This window comes from Euprymna scolopes, chromosome 27, assembly GCF_053919585.1.
Source record: "Euprymna scolopes isolate OS-2025 chromosome 27, ASM5391958v1, whole genome shotgun sequence".
NCBI lineage: Eukaryota > Metazoa > Mollusca > Cephalopoda > Sepiida > Sepiolidae > Euprymna > Euprymna scolopes.
In genome coordinates this window covers 86050657-86078079 of record NC_136508.1, presented here as the reverse complement: position 1 = coordinate 86078079, position 27423 = coordinate 86050657, and the positions used below count along the sequence as shown (strand labels likewise).

At 32.5% G+C, this 27423-nt stretch overlaps 1 protein-coding gene across 2 annotated transcripts in view; it reads left to right on the top strand.

Annotated features, from left to right (window-relative positions):
- The window catches only part of LOC145248963 (uncharacterized), a 437400-nt gene that overhangs the window by 142220 nt on the left and 267757 nt on the right, over window positions 1–27423 (top strand). The window contains exon 3 of one of the 2 annotated variants that reach the window (XR_013863437.1): window positions 18487–21923. The exons of the other annotated variant lie outside the window; for it this stretch is intronic. The gene's annotated coding sequence lies outside the window, so the exon portion shown is untranslated. Of the gene's footprint in view, window positions 1–18486; window positions 21924–27423 lie in introns of those variants that run through there. 2 annotated transcript variants of the gene reach the window in all.

Sequence of the window (27423 nt, the reverse complement as noted above, 5' to 3'; positions counted from 1 at the left end):
TTTTAATATATTCGAGAACATTTTTCTCTTCAAAGTAAATAATGCATTAAATATGATTTTTTAATATATTCCAGAACATTTTTCTCTTCAAAGTAAATAACGCATTAAATATGTTTTTTAATATATTCGAGAACATTTTTCTCTTCAAAGTAAATAATGCATTAAATATGATTTTTTTAATATAGTCGAGAACATTTTTCTCTTCAAAGTAAATAACGCATTAAATGTGTTTTTTTAATATATACGAGAACATTTTTCTCTTCAAAGTAAATAATGCATTAAATATGTTTTTTTTAATATATTCGAGAACATTTTTCTCTTCAAAGTAAATAATGCATTAAATATGTTTTTTTAATATATTCGAGAACATTTTTCTCTTCAAAGTAGATAACGCATTAAATATGTTTTTTTTAATATATTCGAGAACATTTTTCTCTTCAAAGTAAATAATGCATTAAATATGTTTTTTTTAATATATTCGAGAACATTTTTCTCTTCAAAGTAAATAACGCATTAAATATGATTTTTTAATATATTCGAGAACATTTTTCTCTTCAAAGTAAATAACGCATTAAATATGTTTTGTTAATATATTCGAGAACATTTTTCTCTTCAAAGTAAATAATGCATTAAATATGTTATTTAATATCTTAGAGAACATTTTTCTCTTCAAAGTAAATAATGCATTAAATATGCTTTTTTAATATATTCGAGAACATTTTTCTCTTCAAAGTAAATAATGCATTAAATGTGATTTTTTAATATATTCGAGAACATTTTTCTCTTCAAAGTAAATAATGCATTAAATATGATTTTTTAATATATACGAGAACATTTTTCTCTTCAAATAAATAATGCATTAAATATGATTTTTTAATATATACGAGAACATTTTTCTCTTCAATATAAATAATGCATTAAATAAGTTTTTTTAATATATTCGAGAACATTTTTCTCTTCAAAGTAAATAATGCATTAAATATGTTTTTTTAATATATTCGAGTACATTTTTCTCTTCAAAGTAAATAATGCATTAAATATGTTTTTTAATATATTCGAGAACATTTTTCTCTTCAAAGTAAATAATGCATTAAATATGTTTTTTTAATATATTCGAGAACATTTTTCTCTTCAAAATAAATAACGCATCAATATGGTTTTTGAATATATTCGAGAACATGTTTCTCTTCAAAGTAAATAATGCATTAAATTTTCTTTTAATATATTCGAGTACATTTTTCTCTTCAAAGTAAATAATGCATTAAATAAGTTTTTTTAATATATTCGAGAACATTTTCTCTTCAAAGTAAATAGTGCATTAAATATGTTTTTTTTATATATTCGAGAAAATTTTTCTCTTCAAAGTAAATAACGCATTAAATATGGTTTTTTAATATATTCGAGAACATTTTTCTCTTCAAATAAATAATGCATTAAATATGTTTTTTTAATATATTCGAGAACATTTTTCCCTTCAAAGTAAATAATGCATTAAATATATTTTTTCTGGTGTTATTTTTACATATTTTAATTTTTAATAATGACTTTCTAGAAACTTTAACACCGTTAAAGACATCTGATCGAAGTTGCTGAACCCAAATATGCAGTTAGTTGTGCTTTTAGATCAAGAGTTAAATCGTGATGTAGCGACACCCATACAGACAATGTTGTTATATATGTTATATATAGAAGCAGCCAGATATACTGCATTTTGCTATTGTATTGTATTTAATACGAAACAAAGTAAGCTATTGATGTGTAAAAATGGTTTTGAAACAAGTCTTGTGATGATCGCCTAGTAATATTAAGAGATAAAGTAATTGGTTCGGGCGGGTGAAAAACTGCACCATAAAAATATAGTTTCGTTAAAGTAAACTTTTTATACTTATTGTATTGTTGAATCTGATCATTTGTTTTCAAATGAAAGGTGAATGTCAAATAGGTTTTAAATAAATGTCCAGAATAGTAAACACTCAATAACTCGTAAACAAAAACAGCAAGGACACATAATTTATATTAAAACCATTAGAATGACATGCTCCACTTAATTAGCATAGTTAAAGCATTTATAACGCTTTTTATGTCGCGTTTTTCTATAAAATATAACTTCTCGACCCGTTGCGTCCACCATTAAAAGTCCAGTGTTGAGAAGGCAAATTTTATAGAAGAAAAAATGTGACATAAAAAGTGTTATAAAATGATGTATATAAGTAATGTATTTCATTCTAATGCGTGTGATATAAATTTTGTATTACCTGATTTTTTTTTAATATTAGAGCATAAGTTACACTAATGCAAACACGATCATAAAATAGGAATGCTTCACGTGACTGTTCATGAGGTAGATTCGTTGGAATGCATTAACAGCAAGAAATTTTATTTTTCTTCTATAAATTCCGAAATGCGAACTGATAATTTGGAGTGCCATCGACTCCCTTCCCAACTAGCTCCTTTCCAATTTTAAATACTTAAGAATCCATATCAGATGACAAATAACAACGATCAAATATTAATGGATACAGGTACTAAGTCACGTCAGTGCGATTAAAGTTTTGTTAATTCTACCAAAAAGGGTAGATCGAAAGTCGTGTCAGCCTTACTTAAAACATAGATCCGAAAATCTTGCTAAGCCTATCAATATTGTAGCTCAGGACTTCTTGTTAGCCCTTCAAACATTTTGATACCAAAGTTTTCTTGGCTCTTCAAAAAGTTTGGTCTGAAATTCTTGTTAGTTTCCTTCATCCCAACAAGTCATATTGTCACTGATAGTAAGAGGCTACTGTGATAACGGTCAGATTTGTATTGAGCAACCGGTGTGGGAAGTTGGCAAGACAAAATGTGTTCATCTAAAATGTTAACTTTTTCATAATGGCATAATTAGGAAAACAGGAAGCAAGCAGGAAATTTACAAAAGCAAGCGGTTTTAGTAAAGAAGTTATTAAAGTATTAAATCTTCCGACATCTAAAGACGTGTTAAAATAGTTAAGAGTTAATTATTCTTCACTTTCAAAGTAACAACTGACGGGTTTAAAGGCGTCACCCTGCTGCCAAAAATATAAACTCCAAAACTCGTTACTCTTCTGTTAAAAATTCCTACTCCAACATTCAAATCCAAAACTCCCTGAGTCGCTGAAAAATCAACCTTTTTATTCAAACCTTTAGCATTTTATTTGAATATCACGTGACAAGATTGCAAGCATATAAAGAGAAGCAGCAGCAATTTTTTCTTTTCTTTTCTTTCTCAACGGACACTACAGGCTGCATAAAAACAGGTTTGTACCACTTTTTAAGTCATTTAATCACATATAGTGAATGGGTTGGGATGTTGCTCTTTTCTTGTAGGTCGGGGATATTTGCGTTAAGGGAGTATAAGTGCAGTTAGTTCATCATAGCACATGTATTTATAAAACAAGGGATGCAACTCTGCTGCATTGTAACAGGGGCTGGTGCTTGGCGGAACAGGTAAGAAATTCGTTTTTGCACTCTGTCCCATAGGAGAAGAAGCTAGTGGTTGCTGCACCAATCTAAATGTGATAATCCTAACTCCATCCACTGGTGAATGGTTGTTTTATGAAGATATAGCATACAAGTGAGAAGTTTTTTTTTTTTTTTTTTAGCCCAGAGAGAGACTACTTTCTTTGTGGTAGCCTTGATAGCATATCTTATATACTTAATTCACTTTTTCTGATAATGTCAGACCTAGGAGTTTAGATGTTATACATTGGGAAAGGGTGATATTGGTCATGACAATCTGTGATTCGAAAGTTTCATATCGTTGTTTAAAAAAAAGCTTAGTCTTGGTAGCATTTAATGCAACTATCTGTTTTTTGGTTACATTCTGCTACGGACCGGAACACATTTTACAAGAATTGCTTTGCATGTGTGTCAATTCGATTTACTCTTTTGCTGCGAATAGAAATTGGTGTTATTGGGAACCATCGCAATTGCATCAGGGCGTAGTCTTTACTATTAGTCTATTGATTTTCTATTGGTCTAATATTCTTATATTGTGTTACTTCTCTTTAAGCGAATAAACTAGATTCAAAACGAGTTTTGTATTCTCGCAGTATATATATATATATATATATATATATATATATATATATATATATATATATATATATATAGCTTGTAAGAATGTAATGAAAAGAAATCAAATAAAGTGCCTGATCGCGAATGTGAGAACTAAAATACAAATATTTATTTAAAAACTATACATTTCCCAAAGACGAACCAGCGGTTTCAATGTATTAAAACAGTGTCGTGTGTATATGTATGTAGATGTGTGTATGTGTATCTATGTGCATGTGTGTATATGTATGTATTTATGTATATATGTTTTTTACCTTTTAATAATCCTTATTTATTATTATTATTATCATTATTATTATAATTAGTAGTAGTAGTAGTAGTAGTAGTAATTATCATTATTATTTATCTACTTTTCATTCTATTTATTTTTCTGTTTATTTTTCCGTTTTGTTTTCCTCTTTCCACCGACGTTGATGAGTTATATTGGATTCTTATGACAGATGGCTGTTTCAATACAATGAAACCGCTGGTTCGTCTTTGGAATATATACGTATGTATCGTTTTAAATAAACATTTGTGAATATATATATATATATATATATATATATTCACAAATGAATATATATATAATTATTTTTTTACTATAATAATTAAATAATTAAATAATTATTTTTTTACTATAATAATTAAATTTTTTTACTATAATAAGTATATATATATAATATATATATATACTACACTAATATGTGTAGCTTTTATAATTTAAATTAACATATGAATATCAATATTACGATTAACAAGACTAAAATTGTGGCCTTCTGACGAAATTCTCGTTCTGTTTCTTTAAAAATTAAATACAAACAATTTTGGAAATATAGCTACGATATGATAAAAGATGGCAGAAAAAACGCATTAATTTTTTCCTCGTGGCATCTGGGTTTAAAGTGTTTTCTGGAAAAATATCTAAATAATCTATAATAAGATTTTATTTACTCTTATGTCTTCTAAAAAAACTGTTTCATTTTTCCACTCTCTGTCCTTTTCAATTAAAGGAAAAAACTGTATTTTTTATGGATTTATATGGGTATCTAATGAGTTCTTTGGGAGATCTATACCATTCAGCAAAATAAGTGTAAGACATATCATAGCAGCAATAAAATGATAAGAATGGTAATATTTGGTAATATATGGGATATTTGTGGTTTTGGAATGTTTACTAACGATATGTGAGCGCATGAAAGTACATTTTTATTGATCTTGATTTAATGTGGAACTTTGGAATAACTTTATTGAATATATGCATTAAAAGAGACAACCCGGCGTTGCCTAGTCGTAATATACGCTTAAATATGGTATTTTAACTTATTTATTATTATAGAAAAAATTCTCTGTTGATTATTATATGGTATCCAATATATATATATATATATATATATATATATATATATATATATATATATATATATATATGTTGTAATGATTTCAAAGGTTTTTAAAAAAATCATTTCGGTACAATCAGCTGGCATCGAAGCCAAAACATTCAGGGCTCCGGCCATAGTCGTTATTTAGCACTTTAGCCGTCATCGGTACTGTCTGTCTGTGCTATCGCCAGATAAATCAAGTCAAGGTAAAAATGTATATGTACGCATGCTCAGAAGATTCAGCTCTGCTAAGGTCAACAGTGTTATTTTTTCAATTTGGATCACTTAACAGCTATTTTTACATGCTAAAAACCACATCGTATGCGTGCTACAGGTTTAAATACCATATATAGCACATTTCAACTCTGTAGACCAATATTTAAAGAGGATCTTGGTAGAAATTTTCACACACACATACCGACAAGGTCACTTATGTATATAAACTAATCTTCTCTCTGAGAAACAGTATGGATTCATGCAATGTCGTTCTGCTGCAGATATTTTAACAATCATCTCTGAATGCATTTACCATGCACTGCATAAGTCTGGTACGGAGGGCTGCTGATGAAAATTAAATCTAAAATTAAACTGGATAAGGCAGGCGAAGCCAGGACTGTAGCCTTCGATATATCCAAGGCCTTTGACAAAGTCTGGTACGGAGGGCTGCTGATGAAAATTAAATCGTACGTTATAACTAGACGTATACTAAATATAATTAGGCCCTTCTTAGACAATAGAACCATCCAGGTTGTCATTGGTGTACGTACATCCAAATAGAATAACTGATTTGGGAGTACTTCAGGAGTCGATCCTTGGACCCCTATTATTCCTGATATTCATTAACGACCTCCCTGATAATATTGTGTCTGAGATGGGTATATTTGCTGATGATACAATTCTCTATAACATGCACAAGGGAAGAACGGATTTACACAAATCTAAAACAATGACAGAATCGTTAGAAAATGACATCCAGATCAGAGTGGAATCGGGCCGTAAACGGATGGTAACATTTAATGCTGCAAGATTAAAATCCTCTCCTTTAACAAATACAAGACGCCCTTCCAACCACCGATACCCATGACAAATAACACCCTTTCCTTCAAACTCCTTGGCTTAACATTTACGGGCAATATGAACTGGAACAAAATATTGAGGATATTGCGAAGAAAGTGGGTTTCCTCTGTACTAGAAAACTACTCACACCTGATCTGGGCTGGTGCATCTACCATTAGTCTCTCCCTTTTGGATAGAGTCTAAAAAGGGGGCTTCAATCTAATAGGTCCCACTTTGTCAACTAAGATGCAATCTCTGTCCTATCGTCGCAATGTTGCATCTGTGTACCTTTTTTACGAGTACTTTAATGAAATGTGCTCTGAGGAACGTGTTGCACTTGTGCCCCCTCGACGTATATATCCCCGATAAACCCATCCAGCAACAAAACTGTTGAGGTCTCTAAATGCCAGAAAGCTTTCTACTCTAATAGTTTCTTTCCTCAAACAACTAGACTTTGGAATTCCCTTTCTGCTAACTTGCTTCCCTGACTGTACTGATACGCAGAAGTTTAAATGTAACGTAAACCAACATCTTGTTAATCTTTCCTAGGTATGGTCCCAAACAGTAGCCCTTTAAGTCCAAGTGGCGATATGCCTTGTTGGAGGTGAACGTGAATAAAAATAAATAAATAAATAAATAAAGTCAAACTATATTTCTTTACATATTTAATAAATGAAGTCAAACTATATTTCTTTACAAGATTATGTTATTAAGATTCCAAGCTTCATTCTAGGAACGAACCCGTGTCGCAATGGTTAGGGCGCTGATTAGAATTTTAAGTAGCAATCTTCAGACGGCAATAACTAAGAATAATAAGCCAATTAACACTCTTAGCCGGTTATAATTGACAGAACGAGAATAATCTACCATCATGCATTAAATAAAATGTTTAGCTCAAATTTCCATAAAGATTCCCGAGTTTTCCCTAAAGATTTTCTTGTTGGAAAAGATACACCTGAAAAAAAATCAAAGATTGCATCGGTCGAAAGTTGAGGAAATTAGAACCAACATAGTCTATAATCCAAATAATCGAAACCTAGTTTAGATCGTAAGAAAGAAGGTTAAGTTAATTTTTAGCATGAAATTAACGGCCGCTATTTTTTAGCTTCTTAAAGGTTATTTCTTGATGTTGTTATAAGCAACATATAGCAAACATCGTTTTCTGTTTTTCTTTTTCTTCTTTTTTTCTTTTTCTTTTTCTTTTTCTTTTTTCTTTTTGCTTTTTTTTTTCCATTTTCTTATTTATTTATTTATTGCCTCGTTTAGTTTCGGAATTAAATGACAAATTCCTTTCTTGAGTGTGTCAGTACGACGACGTCGCCGTCGACCTAACAAACTGATAGACCATTCATATGACGTCACCAGTCAAAGTCACCTTCATAATCGGACACTTTCGACCGTCACAAGAAACCGAATTAGCCGACATTTTTGTGTTCGGCCATTGCTTTTATTGCTAACATCGATGCAAGTGACTCTTTTATGTCTATGAACTACTAGCGAAGCAAACCGGAGTTGTTCGGGATTAATAAGTTCAAATTTTTATCACATATTTAAACCGTTTCTTCATGTTATCCTTTTTCATCACACAAACACTAAAAACAAAAAATAAATGAAAAAAAAATAATTTGTTTATCAAGCAAACTTATCAAAATAGTAAAAGCTTCACTAGGTTAAGAGGAGCAGTTCATAAATTGAATTTAAAAAATGTGAAATAAAAGTTACGTAGAACTTTATTAAATCATCAGGTCAATAAGGATGGAAATGAGAGGAAAAGAGCCTCTTTAGGCCATAGCATTTCAAAGCTAAATGCTTTTCATCAGATAAGGAGAAAAACCGGCATTATAACACTGTATGGGTACACAAAGATAAAATCGGCCTGAAAACATTTAGATGAGAAATGAAAAATCAAAAAAAAAAATGGAGTGGGTGAATTAATGGGGATTTATTAAAGAGGGTGGGGGTGAGAAACGAAAAATGTTAGGTAAAGAGAAGTAGAACAACAGGGAGTAGAAGAGAAGAAGATGAAAGGGGAAGTAAAAAAGAAGAACATATAAAATAGAGGAAAAAGAGAAAAAGAATAATTTAAGTAGAAAAAGGATTAAAAAAAATTTTAAACAGGAAAAACCCAACCAAAGTTCTAGGAAAAGTAATTCAGCTGTGATGACGATAGTCCAATAAAAGTTGATTCAAAAATAAACTCCAAAGCAAAGAATTTTCTCTAAGGTAATCCTTAATAAAAATCCAGGTGGATCGACAGTAATTCAATAGGAATCGGTTTTAAAATCAAATCCAATGAAAGGAATCTAAGGTAAGAAGTTCCAGAAAATTGGAAGAGAAATTGCAATTACCTTTTTTTATTTATTTATTATTATTATTATTATTATTATTATTATTATTATTATTATTATTATTATTATTATTACGCTATTTTAAAAGGTAATTGCAACTTTTCTTCCAATTTTCGGATTTTGTAATCATGCCCAAATGCATTTTATTTTCGTTTGGTGGATTGATAGTTGCTATTTCTTCTGATGAGTTAAGGACAAAATAGATTCATTGATTGATAAAATAATTACATGAATGCTTTTGCGCTACGAAACAGTTGTCGTCAAGAATTGTAAATGTCAACGTAATTAAAGGAATAAATTGTAAGATGGTCAACATCATGAAATTTGGAATATAGACTTTGTCATTTGTTTATATATATATATATATATATATATATATATATATATATATATATATATATATATATATATATGTTTGTCTATTTGTTCCACTTTTTCTTTGAAATTATTACACTGACCTGGCTGAAATGCTGTACCTTTTTACGGTAACGGTATAGCGAACTCAGTGTTATGGTATCTGTTGGATGATTAATGGAGATTAATAAGGATTAGTATTTAATGCAAAATTAGCACAACTTTAACAATATTCAACCATAAATTTGGTACAAAGCATTCATTCTAAGTCAACGGGCTATAACTTTGGGTGGGTTTTACCGGCTAAAATGTTTCATATATATATATATATATATATATATATATATATATATATATATATTATCAATAAATATTAATATTTTTATACCTACAGACACTAGTGTTTCATGTTTACGCAATCATCAGTGCAGGAAATGATAAATACCAGCAGGTCACGAAACTCGAACCCAATCAACCTTGGTTTTGCAGACTAGCGGTCTTCCACTCTACCACTATGAATTATATTTTAAATAAAAATAATTCAGTTATTTACAAAAGCCATGTAAACGGGTTTGTCATAATTACAAACCGCGATGAAAGTATTCTAACAGACAAGAAGTTTGTAAATGATGTGCGCAGCATATATATATATATATATATACTAGCAGGGAAACTGACGTTGCGCGAGATTGAATGATATTCAACTAATTTTTCACACTCCCGTGTTTTTATTTTCATTGAAATCGGTGAAATCGCACATTTTTTCAATCAAATCGATTAATTGCCTGCTGTAGTTGAGGACCCATCCTGGTGCTCCGGGAGGAAGATGCCTCGCAGTGACTCAGTCTACAATACATTGTAGCATACATTGCACTGTAGAGAACCTATTGTTGATTTTATAAAATTATTTTTTATATATAATGGCTTGAATTAAAGTTTAAAATGAAAAAGTCAAGTATCATGCTTCAATTGTGCTCTAAGCAGAAACATTCATTTCGAACGCGCCCCTGTCATAAAATAAAATTTTTCAAATGCACTTGTGATGATGTTAGACTGTGCAAGGTGTTAACTTTGGTCAAAATCTCCTGTTCTTCCTTTCATCCGATTATTTCGATTATCGATTATCGATACTTATCGAAGACTTTCCGATGCATAACATATTTAAAAACGCTAGCAGGCACATAAAGTATATTTGTGTGAAATTTTATAAAAATCGGCAAAGTCGTTTTCGAGTCCATAGAGGACGCACTCACACTCAGACATAGACTCATAAAGTTCCTTTTATATAATAGTAGACTGTGTATGTGTCCATGTGTGTATACTATTATATAAGAGAAACTTTTTCTCTGTGTGTATGTGTGATTTCGTTCCCTATGGACTCGGAAACGGTTAAGCCTATTTTTTACATTTCACACGAAGGTACTTGAAGTGTATTGTGACAATGTATTGTGACAATGTATTGTGGACCAAGTCACTGTGTGGAGGTATATGACGCTTCCTCCAATACATTGCTGGAGGGAGGGCTAACTAGAACAGGCAATCGAGTTAATAAAAAATGGGCGATTTTACCGATTTCGACGACAATAAAATATGGAAGGATGCCAAAATTTAACAAAACAACAGACCACGTAAAACAAAATGTTTATGTCGAATTGACGCCACAAAATAATTGATTTCTAATTTCGTAATGTGTTTCCGTGGAATTTATTTCAAAATTAAATAATACAAAAATATTAAACAAATAACCATGAAAGTAAGGTTAGACACAATAATATCATAAAAATAAATCTAAAAAATATTTTAATTTAATAAGAAAGGGTTATATTCACTTCCATCCTTCTACCAAAAGAGTGTCAATCGAGGTTGGGGCATAAATGAAAACCGAGAAAGATTTAAAAACAAAGCGAATTTATACGAGAGCCTTAAAAAAGACAGACAACAGACAATCATGTTTTATTGGTAAACGAAGACATGTTATTTGATGACTTACACGACAGGAAAGTGATGATAGTGACTAGACATACGACACAAACCCGAAAGGTAACTTGTAATTGATAACACAGGCAAACACTATTCTGAAGGTCACATGACAAAAATAAAATGGGTCAAATAAAACTTGTTGATTGTGGCTTAACAAAATAACATCATTATTTTGTTAATGGCATCCATTTTACAACACGTGGCCTTTATTCCACTAATAAAAACAATAACAATATGCTAATAGATAGCTACCATTTGTGGTAAACAGAATTTTAAAGGAACTGATATATATATATATATATATATATATATATATATATATATATATATATATATATATATATATATATATATATATATATATATATATATATATATTGTGTGTTAAAAGAGGCTATGGTGGAAAACGAAAGAAGAAAAATCAAAAGGGACGGCGTAAAGAAAGAAGACTAAGCAGATTAAAACCAGAGCGAAAGAAAGGCAGAAGGAAAGAAAGAAAGAAAGACAGACAGAAGGAAAGAAAGAAAGAAAGAAAGAAATGAAGTATCATGGAATACGAAAGAAGAAAAATAGAGCCTAAACGAAAGCAATAAGGAACGTTATGGTCGGCAGAGAAAAGAAAGCTGAAAACGTATGCACGGATGAAAGAAATGGAGGATAAAGAAAAAGAAAAGAACGTAATAATGGTAATGGAAGAAGAAATAAACAAATGAAAAAAAGAAAGCAAGGAAGAGAGAAAGTGCTGAAAAGGTGAACAGAAATTAAAAAGGTAGTGGAAGGAGAAAGAAATAAAGTGAAAAGGAAGAAAAACGAAAGTAAAGCAAAAAGAAAGAAATAAAAGCGAAAAAGTAATAAAAAAATGTTGATTGAAGATAAAAGAAACGAGAGACTGAAGAAAAGAAAGGTGGTGACAAGAAAAGAAAAAAAAACAATGAAACAATGAGAAACTTATCAATTGTATTATTTCCCAAATGCAACAACAACAACATGAAAAAGTACCAACAAAAGGAGAGTACGTTCTCGACAACAAGCGCCACACATTGTTTTAATGTCACGTGACTAAATTACAGCGAGCCTCATTCTGGCTGAAAAGGGGAGATGAAAAGCAAGCGGTTTTCTCCTGCAGTCGCTTATCCTACTTATCCCTGTCGAAGCGATTTGCATAACCCCCCCCCCCGGTCTTACACATTTCTAACGAGTTCAGAAACATTAAAATTTGGGTTTGTTGAAATGTGAAAAGAAAGCTGGGTTGCGATAAATGATCGCCGTAAGCTACGACATGCAGCACCCGCTCGGTTTTTATCTCAGATGATATAACGTGTATTTTAGTATCGCATATCCGTAGGGGTTATTTTCCTAAATAGTGGAGATAAGAGGCTTGTTGTAACGGGATTTACAATAATAAGCTTGGCAGATAAAACAAAAAATTAAGTATAGAATGCCAAGCAAGTCAGTGTTTAAATTATATGAAATTTTACTTTTTAATTGAAATCTAATAATCAGTTTGTAATAGTGTCCCTATTACTACGAGGACAGAGTTAGGCACAAGGTTAGTTTTTAATGTGGGGTAAAACAAACTACATTCCAACGGGCTTTCTAGATTGGAGCAAAAATTAAAATGGCATCAGCAAAAAAAATAAAGGAGAGAAAGATGAAGTCTAATATCAGAACAGATGCTACATTTTGTACCGAACAAAAAGCCAAAGCAATATGCTTAATTTAATGTTTATTAAATAAATATTATTTGATTTTGAAAGTTGTTCCCGAGGGTGGCAAAGAAATATATTGATATTAAAAGTTGGTCCGGACGGATAAATAGATAACCCAGCAACATACACGTAGGAATACAGAATTGGTAATTATTGATAGGAAATAGTAATGTTTTTGATTATTTTTTAATAAAAAATAATCAAAATAAACAAAACAGAAGATAACTTCATTCTGTTTCATTTACAGACGCAGTTCGGGAGTTGTTCTTTAAACAAAAACGAATAATTGATTGTGAATTATATAGCAATATTTTCATTAGAAAAGAAGAAAATTCACGAAATAATCCTAATTATCTACAAGTTTATTTTCTATAGAATTTATACTATTTGTTATAGATTGAATATTTCTCTGGGATTGGGGTTATTTACATAATGTTGACATGGAAAACTAACATATGATTATGTTTAGTGTCCTTCTAAGCAAATGATAGTTTCGTATCTATTAAATAAAATCTAGCAGTTTATAAACACTATTTTTTTTTCATTTTATGGCTAACAATATATAATAAGTAGGCATTTTCCAATTTTATTGGAATTTTGTTCAATTTTGAGTTTGTAATCGAAAATTGGCGGCGTGAGAAACTTTTAATGTGGTGCTATATGTTTTTGAGGGATTTTTCTTCTATGATTATCATTTTTAAAGTGTGTTTTTCAAATGTTTTTTGACTTGCCGTTCTTCTCGTCCTTCTTAAGCATCTTTCTTCAATTTGTTTTGTTTTGAAATATCGTGTCTGTTTTTTGTTTGTTTATTTGTTTTTTAATTAGTATTTGATCGTCTCTGAAGAGCATTCAAATAAACCATGGATAATTTTTCGTTATGTATTGTAAAATAAGAAAATGCGGTGATTCGCCAAACTTAAAAAATAAAAAAAAGATAAACAAATAGTTTGATTGTCGCCATATGATCATCTGCATGCAGCCAAACAATATATATGCTCTGAAACAGGAAATATAACTCCATTGAGCTTTTTATGTGAAACAATTTAGACGATATTATAATGGATATATACTTTTAAAATATATTTTATATAAACTTAGGAATGTCCGGCGTGCCTGATATTAAACTTAGCGTTACATACCTTTAAGAAATGAAGAAAAAAAGCAGAAATAAACCGAGAAATGTGTATGTGAGTATTATGTTTTTCTAAACAGTTCATTTCTTGTAAGTGAAAAAAAATATTCGAGCTGAGATCGAAACCAAAACCTAAAGACCGTGAGTCAAGTGCGATCACTATTTGACCAACTTGATATGATCTTTAAAAACTGTTTTCAAATCAACTTATACTTAATATAATGAAACTGTCATGATGCATGACCACGCATTTTGCAAACAGATAAAAACTCGACGACCCCCACGTACCAATTTTTCAATTTAAACCCCTTAGCAGCCTTTTTCCGAATGAAAACCGATTAAAAAGTTTTCCATGTGCCTAATTATCCTATATATCATATTTTAAGTCTGTAGTTCAAAAATCCGTTGAGTATATAGGTTGAGAAGTGTCCTTACACACACACACATTCTCACTTATATATGTGTGTGCGTGTGTGTGTTGTTATTATTATTATTATTATTATTATTATTATTATTTACTCACTAGGAGTTTTCACACAGGTAATCATCAGTGATTACTTACTGATAATAACCGGTGGCGTTTCCTAAAGTCTAGGTGACAACAAGTCTCTCCAGATTTCCGGTGCTCTCTACCTCTTTCGAAAACATTTACAATTTGCATTATCGCAACAGTCGCTTTCCATTGATTTTTCACATGCAGGGACCATCTCTGGAATTTTGGTGATAATAAGATGAAAACCCAATTTAATAGACATCTTGGAGCAAGGTCACGTAAATTACTACCAGGACAACCTGTATTGACAAAAGACTACAACAATGGTAAATAAAAATGGACACAAGATCACATAGTACGTCGTTCTGGTAATGTAATCTATGATGTAGATGTGCAATCATCTATTTGGGTCAGACATGCAAATCAACTGCGTCACTCATATCTTCCAAAGGGACAATCAAATAACACAATCATTCCATTAAATATTTTACTGTACATATTTGAATTATCTCAAAGTGTTCAAGCAACATGCAGTAAACAAAGCAAATCTGAGAAGAAAGGTCCAACTCGAAGGACGCAACAAAGGTGCAAACTTACTTCAACTCTACAAACAGACCGACATCAAACATCCTACAAGCATCATATTTGAAAGGGGGCGTGTTATAGCGATCAAAAGGAGACGTAACTCTAATACAGAAAGTAAGAGTTATCGCTTTTAAAAGATTCTAGAAAAACACTGGAGAGTTCTAGAGAGAGAAAAGCAACATGGCGAACATCGCTTGGACATATCATCTATAACTAATTTAATTTCTGCCACGAATAAAGTGTATTAAACTTAAAATGAGCTTTTCTACTTATTATTTCAATTCCATCATTCCGACATTCCCATTTCTCCGGACACAACATAAGCCCAATAGAAAACTATTGGTCTATCAACAAACGGGGTGTTTATGTTCATTTTATATATTAAACTATATATTATTATATATGTAATTATATCAATTAATCGTTAAATATAACCGTCATTTATCTTTATTTTATATATTTATTAATTGTTCTTATTTATAAACAACTTTTGTTGTTTTAATTCAAAATCTATTACCGTTGATCGGTAAACATTCGGTAATTTCAACAGATAATTTATTTTGTAAATATGAGCTGTGAGTTTATGCTTTTTATTGTAACATTTTCATAACAGAGTACTAGATTATCCGTGAAGGAATTTCCGAAATTGAATTATGGAAAATTGAATAATATCATTTTTTATATGAAAGTTATTATCGCTGGTTGTAGTGTACCTTAGCCAATTTAATAGTTAGAAATGTAAATAATGATGTAACATCCATGTTGGTTGACTGTACAACGAAATGCCCAAATATCCAGCATAAAGAATACAATAAAACACTTGTACACCGTAAGAATCAAAAACTTTAATTAATGGTGAATATGTCAAGTTTTAAAAAAGAATATAAAACCTAAAATTCATCTCTACTTTAATTTCTAAGCTGACATGGACGCCATTTAATACACGCACACGAACTATACAAACAACCCAGCCCCACTTACATATATATTTTTACAATATTTAAGTAAATATATCACGAATACGTTTTGTTTTATGAGCGGCCAAAAATGGAAGAAAACCCAAGTTGCTGTTGTTTTTTAAACGAATTAAAATCTATTAAAATCAGTTATTCTTAAGCACCCTTTTTTCCAGAAAGATAAAAGCTTGAATTTTATCATAGAAAAGCGGGATAATATAAAACATTTTCTGCAATTTTTAATAGAATTTAAAATTTTGAATTACAAAAAGAAAAAAAAACATTCATTATTATTTTTGACTCAATGGCTAACATATTTAAATATTTTTAGAATGTTTTTGAATCAATTAAATTTTTATCTAAAAAAGATTTAGGATGAATACGCAAAAATAGTTTAACATATGCACATGAATTTCAAATAATTCCATCTTTTATCTCATTCTAATGATTTCGCGTGACGAAATAAAAAAAATCCAAAACTTAATGATTGTTTGAAAGAAACTACGGTAGCCTTTCCAGGACTAAATGAAGTTCATTTAGTTTTGTAACTTTCCATGTATTTTTAATGTTTGTTTTGACGATTAAGTGAAGACTCAACTTTACAAGGATTTAATTTTTTTCGTATTGTTGCCTATATAACCCCCGAAGTTAAGTAGCCAGATGGGTGATAATTTTAAGAATTCTAAGCTCCGTATGTGTTGGAGACAGCTCCTGCATCTGGTATGACGCTTAGTCGTCTTGCCCTGTGTTGTGGAGACGCCTACTAATTAACATAGGCGGGTGAGTGAGATATATAAATGTATCAATCACCAATACCGGGGGAGTCCGGCAAGACGCTTATTCTGCTTCCAGTAAGACATGCAACACGCCACCTGCCTGAATATCTCCAACTGAAGTATATCTGCGTCATGAGTAAGTTGCTAGAATCTGTGTTAAGTAATCAAACATCTCAACAAAAATAACCTTCTTAGTGACACTCAATATGGTTTCCGTTCTGCTAGATCTACAGCAGATGTCCTTACAGTTATATCACATAGGATTAGCAAATCTCTCGACGGTGGCAATCTTTCTAGGGCAATTGCTCTTGACATATCTAAAGCCTTTGATAGGGTATGGCATAAAGGTTTACTTCATAAGATCGCTAGCTATGGTATAGCTGGAAAAGTCTTCTCAATTATTAAATCATTTCTTTCTGATAGGTTCATAAGAGTAGTAGTTGAGGGGCAAAAATCAGAAGCTCACAGTATTAATGCCGGTGTCCCTCAGGGATCCATCCTGGGCCCAACTCTTTTCCTGATCTACATTAATGATCTTCCAAATCATATCCTTACATCATTTGTAGACATTTATGCTGACGACACTACCATTTATGGTACCACATCTAAGACAGTAAACGACCAAGTTCTCTCCAATTCTCTCTCCTCTGATCTTGAGCACGTAGTACAATGGGGAAAGGAGTGGCTGGTTACTTTTAATGCATCTAAAACCAAGCTTCTCTCTTTACATCATCAACATTCTAATCCACATTTGTCATCAATTGAAATGAATGGCTCTCGTCTTCAGGAGGCCTCAAGTTTTTACAAGCTTCTGGGCTTGACCATTACTCCTGATCTTAAATGGAACACGTATATCAAATCTGTTGCCAAGGCCGCTGGAAAAATGGTGGGATCTTTCTATCGATCCAGTAGATATCTCACTGCTGATGCTATTCTCTACCTATATAAGAGCCAGGTACGTCCAAGGATGGAATACTGTTGCCACATCTGGGCAGGAGCTGCTAGAAAGGACTTGTCCTGCCTTGATAGAGTTCAAAATAGACTTCGTAGCCTCGTAGGAGATGTCCTTTTCTCCTCCTTGCAACCTCTATCTCACAGAAGAGATGTTGCGAGTTTGTCTCTGATGTATCGTTATTTTCATGGAAAGTGTTCAACTGAGCTTCAATCTATGGTCCCCCCTCGCCAAACTTTCACAAGAAACACTCGTCTAGCTGTAAACACTATCAATAAATTCCCCCACTCTTTATCTGTGCCTAAACCTAAACGTAGATTCCATGAACAAAGCTTCTTTCTTAGAACTGCACGCCTGTGGAATTGTCTTCCGTTTTCCTGCTTTCCGGCTGACTACAATATGGTTGTGTTCAAGTCTAAAGTAAATAAGTTCTTGATGAGCCGTTCCATATAAGTTATTAAATTTACCAAATTTTCATTACTAATGATTACTATATTGACCAATTTCTACTGTACACTCTTTAACCCTTATCCTTGAGTGGCCTCTGGGCCTTGATAATGTGGTGATGCCTTTGTAAAAAAAAAAAAAAAAAAAAAAAAAAATCTGAAGACATGTAAATATGTATATAACTTTTCTTCCTAATATATTATTGTATACCTTTACTTTCATGTTCTTGTTAATTATTTGTGCAGACACAACACGCTGTTTTGCCACCAGGATCAAGTGCTTAAAGACGAGAGAGTGTGGTAAATGTTAGTCAATTGCAAACTTTCTAAGTTACAACGCAAAACCACAAAAGTTCAACGACGAAAAATTGCAGCATAAAAGTCTACACTTAAATTTATCTACTCAAAGAAATTGTAAGTAAAATTTCTTTTTTTCATGCTTGTAAAAAAAGCAGAAAGAAAAAAAGCAATCTTGATTTAATTTGCCGTAAAACGGATCGACTTAATTGTTTATGAAAATTACATATGGACTTAATGTTGAAGATTTTTTTTCTTCTGTTACTGAAATTTCTGGAAATGAATTCTTGTTTTATGACAAAGTGGTTATTGTGACCGACTAGTTGTTTATTTGAACTATACCGAGAGAAGAAAAGGAAAAGAGACAGTTGGTATAAAAAGGCAAATATTCTTTTTACGTGCTGGGAAGCCATTTTTTGTTTTTGATGACTTAAAAAAAAATTTTTCTTTCTTCTTCCAACCCATTTTTTTTTTTTTTTTTGCAACGTCACGCATGCACACTGAAAGGAAATGATACCTTCGATTTTTTTTCTTTTCTTTCACCTGTCAATTTTTTAAAGCACTTTCAAAAAGAAACACTTTTCGGTTTATTAAACTTTTGCTCGCCAGCGGAGTGAGAAAAAATACTGCTGGCACATCGATATCTATTATTGAAAACAGTAACCCGGAACAATTTTTTTTTTGTAAACCGTAACTTTTCTGAACACATGTCCACTTGTATATTTCACATTGTATGTGTTATATCGTATATTTTACATTGTATTGTATATTTCATGGTGTATATTGTATATAGTATATTGTATTTTTTCTCTCTACGGTAAAACAAAAATCTGTCTCCATTTTTGAACTTTTGGCATATCTGAGACTAAAGGAACACGTGTCAACGAGAAAATAAGTGTATGCAAAATTAATCTATAATTTTTGCACTTCTGCTACAGCTACTGAAGAGTATACTAGCCCATAAATTATAAACATTTTCTCTTGCTGTGACTTCCGTTTAAGTTACAAATTCCTTTAAAAGAATAGGATTTTTCTCTTCGAGAAAATAAAATAAAGAGACACAGTGGAAGACGTGAAAGACGATAACACGTCTAATTAAACTTCAAATGCATCAGCAAAGAAGAGCTGATGATAGACTACAGCAGGCAGAAGAAAGAATGCAAAAGAGAGCTGATGACAGACTTTTTGCATTGTAAGCTGAGCAGAAAGAGAGAACTGAAGCAGTACTCCAGGTTTTAATGAATAGGAATCTAGAGAGCGATACAGCGTTTTCCCAGAGTGCGTTACTAAGTACAATAAATAATTTCACCTACTGTCCCGAAGAAAATCAAACATTTGAAACGTATTTCAGACGGTATGAAGATCTGTACAATAGCGACTGTGGAAATTTGGCAGACCAAAAAAAAAGTCCGTTTGTTACTCAGCAAATTAGGGGCTACGGAACACGACAAATTCGTCGTCTGTATCTTGCCACAAAAGACTAGTGATATGACGTTTACGGAAACCATTAAATGACTAACTGAACTATTTAGTTCGAAATCGTCGCTGTTCCATAGACGGTGGACATGCTTGAATCTTACGAAAATGACGATTTGGACTACTTGACTTTCGCCTCGATTGTTAACAAACGCTGTGAAGATTTTAAATTGTCAGAATTGTCATATTCGTCCAGGGCTTAACTTGGGCAAGAGACTCTGTGATCCGTCGAAGAGTTTTGTCAAAACTGGAAAGTGAACCAGGCTTAACTGTACAAAATCTGGCGGGAAGATTGCCAAAGGATCAGTAGTATCAAGGACTCAAAGAACATCGAAGCAGCTGGTATTGCACACATAAAGAACATACAGAGAAGAACTAAGGAGTACTCTCCACAAATACAAAACGGGAACTGGACGCTATCTTCCACTTATGCACGAAAGACAAGGTAACCAGAAGCCTTCAACCCCTTGTTTTTGCTGCGGAAACTTGCATTGGTCAAAGGATTGCCCTTTTCGCACCAAAGAATGTTTTAATTGCAAAAAAAACAAGGACACAAAAGCTCACACTGCAAATGGCAGTGAAAAGTAAAATTCAGGTTCAACAGACGAGAATGAATGAGACGAAAATAACAATCGAAAATACGTCTTAGTTAGAATTTTAAATAAGAACGTTAAATTGCAGTTAGACTCAGGGTTGGACTAATCGATAATAAATTTACATACGTGGAAAAATTTAAATAGGCCGACTATGCATGAAACTGGCAAGTCAGCAAAAACGGTAACTGGAGAAAAAATAAATTTTGAAGGAGAACTAACTACAAATGTCTGAAATTATTTGTGTTGAAGAACAGAGAAAATATGTTTGTGACCGATTGGTTTCAGGAATTTAATCTGTGGGATGTACCGATCAAAACTTTTTGCCAAAAAGTAGAATCGTTTTCTACAGAAAAACAAGAACTTAAAGTGGATCTAAAAAAGCTTTTTCCTGAAATTTTTTCAGCGGGCCTGGGTAAATGTAGGAAAGCAACAGCCAAATTTGAACTGAAACTGAAATGCTGAACCAGTTTTTAGGATAAAAAGGAACGTATGATTCGCTTCGCTAGTTAACGTGATTAAAGAACCACCAGTTACCCTACATGAAATAAAATGCGAAGCCCAAGAAGATGAATTCATTTGCTCCACAAAACAGATCATTCGAAAACACCTTCAGATAAGACCTTACAACAGTTCTTACAGGTTTACAGGATCACACCGAACCCGAATAACCCTGAAGCAACGCCTTCTGCAGAGACCATGTTTGCATGAAAAATACGACCAGTATTCGAAAAACTACTGCCAAAACAAGCAAATTCAGGTAGGACCACTGTATAACCGAGGAGAAAAAGTTTTCTTTAAAGCATATGGAAACAATCGAATCGTTTTGGGAACAAGGAACAATTGGCAAAAGAATTGGAAACACAACCTACATCATTCTAGGTCCTACCACCATTCACAAGAGACACATAAATCAAATTAGACGTCGTCGTAACGATGGCAAAAACACATCTCAAGTCGAGGAAGAAGCTAGTGATACGTTATATGATATGTCTGATATCGAGCCTCCCCAAGCAAACTTAGAACATCGCCGATCGACAAGGAAGAGAAAGGTTACTGAACCCCCTTATCATCGATCCAAAAAGGAAGAAATATTAACGTTTTTCCCCCGGAACAAAAAAGCGTGGGAGGGGGTGTTGTGAGGACATACACACCCTTATAATCACTAAGATGGACTTGTCCATTAGCTAAGTATAAGCAGCAAGTATAGACCGCTGAATGAGAGCTATCCGGATGTCGTACAGAGACGACCCCCCACGGACTTATTAACCTTTTCTGTGCCATTAACACTTGCTTGATATAAATGTTCTCATTCTCACCAAGTCGTTGTGTTCCTACTTTCACCTTTTCCGACTCCACTACAATAATGAAAATATATTCTTTTTTGCTACTCCAACAAATAATAATTATTATTAACACATTCAACGAATTTCACACTTCAAAACACAAAAAATGAAAAATTAAACACATTCCAAATTCGGAATTTCAACCTTAAAATGTGCACGTGTTTTTGTTTGTTTTATATACAGGCCTCACCTTCCCCACAATACAATATATTTTCAGTTTCGGCTGATTATTTTAAGCATATTTGTAATTACAAATAAAGAAGGGGATTGTAAGATGGATATATATATATATATATATATATATATATATATATATATATATATCGATTATAAAAAAAAATACACCATTACTAAGTTCATTCGTCACTTGATAATCGGTGAAAATATCGTATTGATTGGATAATTTACTTGATTTTTGGTAGATTTTTAAAGACTCCATCAAAAAATACTCTCTCCTTCTGTTTTGGCCGTGCCTATTTTTGCGAAGATCTTCGCTCATATTAAGTTTACGACGATGTATTTTATATTTTTATTTTTAACCAAAACCTGGCTTGAGTGATACTAAAGTAAAATAAATATGGTTAAAGTATATGGCTTTCCTAGCTTGAGGCGGAAATACCCAGGTAACTGTTCTTTACGTAACAGATTTCTAGTAAACACACGCACACAGTTCAACAAAAATAATAATCTTTTCAACGAGAGAGAGAGAGAGAGAGAGAGAGAGAGAGATTCTTGCCATCGAAAAACTTTCTTGTTGTAACACGAACTGTTGAAGCGACTTGATACGACCATGTGTGAACGATTATACCAGCACCATTAACGAATGCAGCCAAGTTATGATTTTTTTTTTCCCCCAATTCGGCTAGAATTTCAATTTTTAACAAATCCACCGTTCCATCCCATCTCCTCTCTATATAAACGGTTGGTAATATCTGCTAACATTACTTTTGTGTCGAGTTGTACTGAAACATCTTCGGAGATTGGAAGAGATGATTGCAGCAGTAGGAATTCCCATTAATTTTATCTTTTGTCCTTTTAAGGGGAAATATCGCTTGCAGTAATAACAGCGTGTTTTTTAAATAGCATCAACGAAATTCGGAAATTCAGACAAATCTTCACTGTTTTTAATTTGATGTTGAATTTGAAAACAGTTATTTAAAAAAATGAAAATTCATTGACACAAGATAAACAATCCTAGTAGTCTATGTTCGTAAAATAGTGCTCTATAACAAGTAAAGCGACCGATTTATTTAGTGTACATTTTTAGTTGGCTACATGACGCGTATACCTTAGATTGAAGCTTTGCCGCTTTGTCTAACTAAATATTCAATGAAAAGTATCACGTATTCCAACAAAAAGGTCACATTTTTAAGCAAGGGGGCGTCAAAATAGTGTAAACAACATTTCGCATCTAATAAATTCAATTCTCGAAACTGTTAATTTGCAACTTTTTTATGGGATCAGGACATTTTTAAAACTTCATAGTTTAGATGGTCAAAATTCTAGTTTCGTGGCATTGTCTAATTAGAATATAATTTCCCCAAATTTTTACTCATTTTTGATTAAGCAATGAAAAAAAAAACTGAAGTTATGTTTAAGATGAAACATGTGGTGAACACAAAATTGGTGCAACTTTCAAGTTGAGTCATTTTTTAGAATTTAAAGGATGTAATGATTTTTTATCCAAACTGAAGTAAGGATTTCAGGCATAATACTTAGTAGCATTATATCGTTAATTTTAATGGGACATTTTAAAGGAATATTATAGTGGATCCGGTTATATATACACACACACGTGGGTCATTCCAAAAGTAAAGCCTCCTAATTAAGTTGAAGAGCTACAAAGACGATGGCTGAGCGTCCAGAGTGCGCTTTGTTATATGATTTGTTCTGAAAGTAATGCCTCCTACTTTTTACTCAAAAAGTTGAAAAGCTAAGAAGACGGGAACGGTAGCATTAAAACAGGCGACCTTTTGTGTTCCAGAACTTATTTTTCTACGCAGTCACTACCATTCTCAATGCACTTCTGCTAGGAACACAAAAGATCCGTTGTCTGACTCTGCTATATCGTTACTTTTATGGTAGGAGCTCGACAGAGCTTCAATCTAAGGTCCATCCCTGCAAAACGTTTACAACAGATACACGCCTAGTTGCAACAACCAACAACTTCTCGCACACTCTCTCTCTCTCTCTCTCTCTCTCTCTCTCTCTCTCTCTCTCTCTCTCTCTCTCTCTCTCTGCCTAAAACTAAACGAAAATTCCATAAGCAAAGTTTCTTCCCTAGAACTCTCCGTCTGTGGAAGACAAATATCGTAGGTCTGCTTCCCGGCTGACTATAACATGATCGTGTTTAAGTCCAATGTGAATAAATCCTTATTGAGCCGTCCACTTTACTAATCTAGCCCTACCTAAGTGCCACATGACTGATGTTACTGTCTTACCATCTATCCAATATTTATCCTAGAGCGGCCTCCGAGCTTTGATAACAGGGGATCCCTCAGGTAAAAAATCAATGATGCATCTCTGCTTCTGATGCACGTGCATGACAGGTATTATTTTCTAGAGTCTCACACCGTTAATATCTGCAACAGAGCTGAAACTTTCAGGTCATGAATGCATAAGTTCAGTAACAATGCAATTTGCCATCCTCTCTGATCCATTCAGGCGGAATAAGAAAATAGGAAGCATTTTGAAGGATACAGAATTTTATAAAAGCTTAAATATATTAAAATTTGGTCTATATTTAGCTAATATATATATATATATATATATATATATATATATATATATATATATATATATATATATATATATATATATATATATTAAACATTAATCAGAAGTAATTTTTTCAGGGCATTCATTGTCAGGCCCAAATATCACATGACATGTTATTGTAAACCAACACAGACTGAATTTGATGAAAAACATTATCATTTTATTTATTTATCTATTTATTTATTGCAAATTAGTCCACCGGGCAAATTATTTCTTGTAATATATAATAATGAATAAATGATTGATTCTATAACAATACATACGCAATCTGCATAAATTAAAATATCATGTTTAAGCGTATTGTACGATAGGGCAACGCCGGACGTCCAGCTAGTAGGAAATAAGCCTTCGGGAAACAAACGTTGATTAATTTAGTTTTACTATTAGAATAGAGAAGTAGTTTTTGCGTGTGCGCTTTTTAGTTTATACCGTACGTATTTTCATAAAAACTTAATTCACATATATGTATGTATGTATGTATGTATGTATGAATTAATTTAATATAATACATGTGTGTGCGTGTGCATAAAGCATACATTCTGTTTCTTATATACACAACTATCCTATCAATAACTTGTGCGCTAGACACTACTAAGCTTAACACCTTTCGCGCACTTGCATAACGAAAAGAGGGGCATTACTCAGCAGGCAGCGGCAAAAAATTCCCGGGTATCTTCGTAAATATGCAGTGAAGTTCGTTACTATAGTAACCGCCCTGTGAATCACACTCGAGAATAAAACTCTAAACCCGAAAAGATAAAGAGTGAATAAAGGGAAAAATACCGACCTATTTTTGACAGCAAATGGAAAATTTCGAATGGGGGCATAAGGTATGCCTTCAAACGATTCCCACTTTCTTTTCACACACGTATATCTCTATTTATATAAACGTTAGCTTGTGTACATGCTTATATGTCTGTAAGGATAGGATCTACTTCTAAATTAACCGATACTTGTGAGTGTTGCAACACAGTTACAAGGCGTACGGGTGGGTAATGTGGGTAATATTTAGTTTTAGTTTTACGGAAACGGGGAAGTAGAATCTTAAATCCTTCGTGAAAAGTACGTATATCTTTTGGGGAAGTTAAATAGATATTTCACAACAATTTATAGAAATATCCTAACTTTCAGGGGGGGGGGCTTCTTTTCTTGTCTTTTTTGTAGTTATTAAAGACTTTTTTTTTGCAGGTTGTCAAGTGTATAATATGAACAAATCGTTTGAATATTAAGATATTTCAGGTTTGCATTAAATGTTATCCATATTCATTAAATAAAATTAAGATGCGATTATTTTTAATTTCTTAAGTCCCCTTAAGCTTAAAATTTTTATATATTTTCTAGAACCACATGTAACTGTTGTTAACTAAGATTTAAATAAGGATTCTATGCATAAGGTTTAATAGCAATATGTTAGTTTTAATCTTCGTAAAAGCATATAAGTCATGCAGAGAACTATTTATATCCTTCCTGAGACGGGTATTCTTCTGATATATATATATATATATATATATATATATATATATATATATATATATTTTTTTTTTTTTTTTTTTTTTTTTTTTTTTTTTTTTTTACAAAGGCATCACCACATTATCAAGGCCCAGAGGCCACTCAAGGATAAGGGTTAAAGAGTGTACAGTAGAAGTTGGTCAATATAGTAATCATTAGTAATGAAAATTTGGTAAATTTAATAACTTATATGGAACGGCTCATCAAGAACTTATTTACTTTAGACTTGAACAAAACCATATTGTAGTCAGCCGGAAAGCAGGAAAACGGAAGACAATTCCACAGGCGTGCAGTTCTAAGAAAGAAGCTTTGTTCATGGAATCTACGTTTAGGTTTAGGCACAGATAAAGAGTGGGGGAAATTATTGATAGTGTTTACAGCTAGACGAGTGTTTCTTGTGAAAGTTTGGCGAGGGGGGACCATAGATTGAAGCTCAGTTGAACACTTTCCATGAAAATAACGATACATCAGAGACAAACTCGCAACATCTCTTCTGTGAGATAGAGGTTGCAAGGAGGAGAAAAGGACATCTCCTACGAGGCTACGAAGTCTATTTTGAACTCTATCAAGGCAGGACAAGTTCTTTCTAGCAGCTCCTGCCCAGATGTGGCAACAGTATTCCATCCTTGGACGTACCTGGCTCTTATATAGATAGAGAATAGCATCAGCAGTGAGATATCTACTGGATCGATAGAAAGATCCCACCATTTTTCCAGCGGCCTTGGCAACAGATTTGATATACGTGTTCCATTTAAGATCAGGAGTAATGGTCAAGCCCAGAAGCTTGTCAAAACTTGAGGCCTCCTGAAGACGAGAGCCATTCATTTCAATTGATGACAAATGTGGATTAGAATGTTGATGATGTAAAGAGAGAAGCTTGGTTTTAGATGCATTAAAAGTAACCAGCCACTCCTTTCCCCATTGTACTACGTGCTCAAGATCAGAGGAGAGAGAATTGGAGAGAACTTGGTCGTTTACTGTCTTAGATGTGGTACCATAAATGGTAGTGTCGTCAGCATAAATGTCTACAAATGATGTAAGGATATGATTTGGAAGATCATTAATGTAGATCAGGAAAAGAGTTGGGCCCAGGATGGATCCCTGAGGGACACCGGCATTAATATTGTGAGCTTCTGATTTTTGCCCCTCAACTACTACTCTTATGAATCTATCAGAAAGAAATG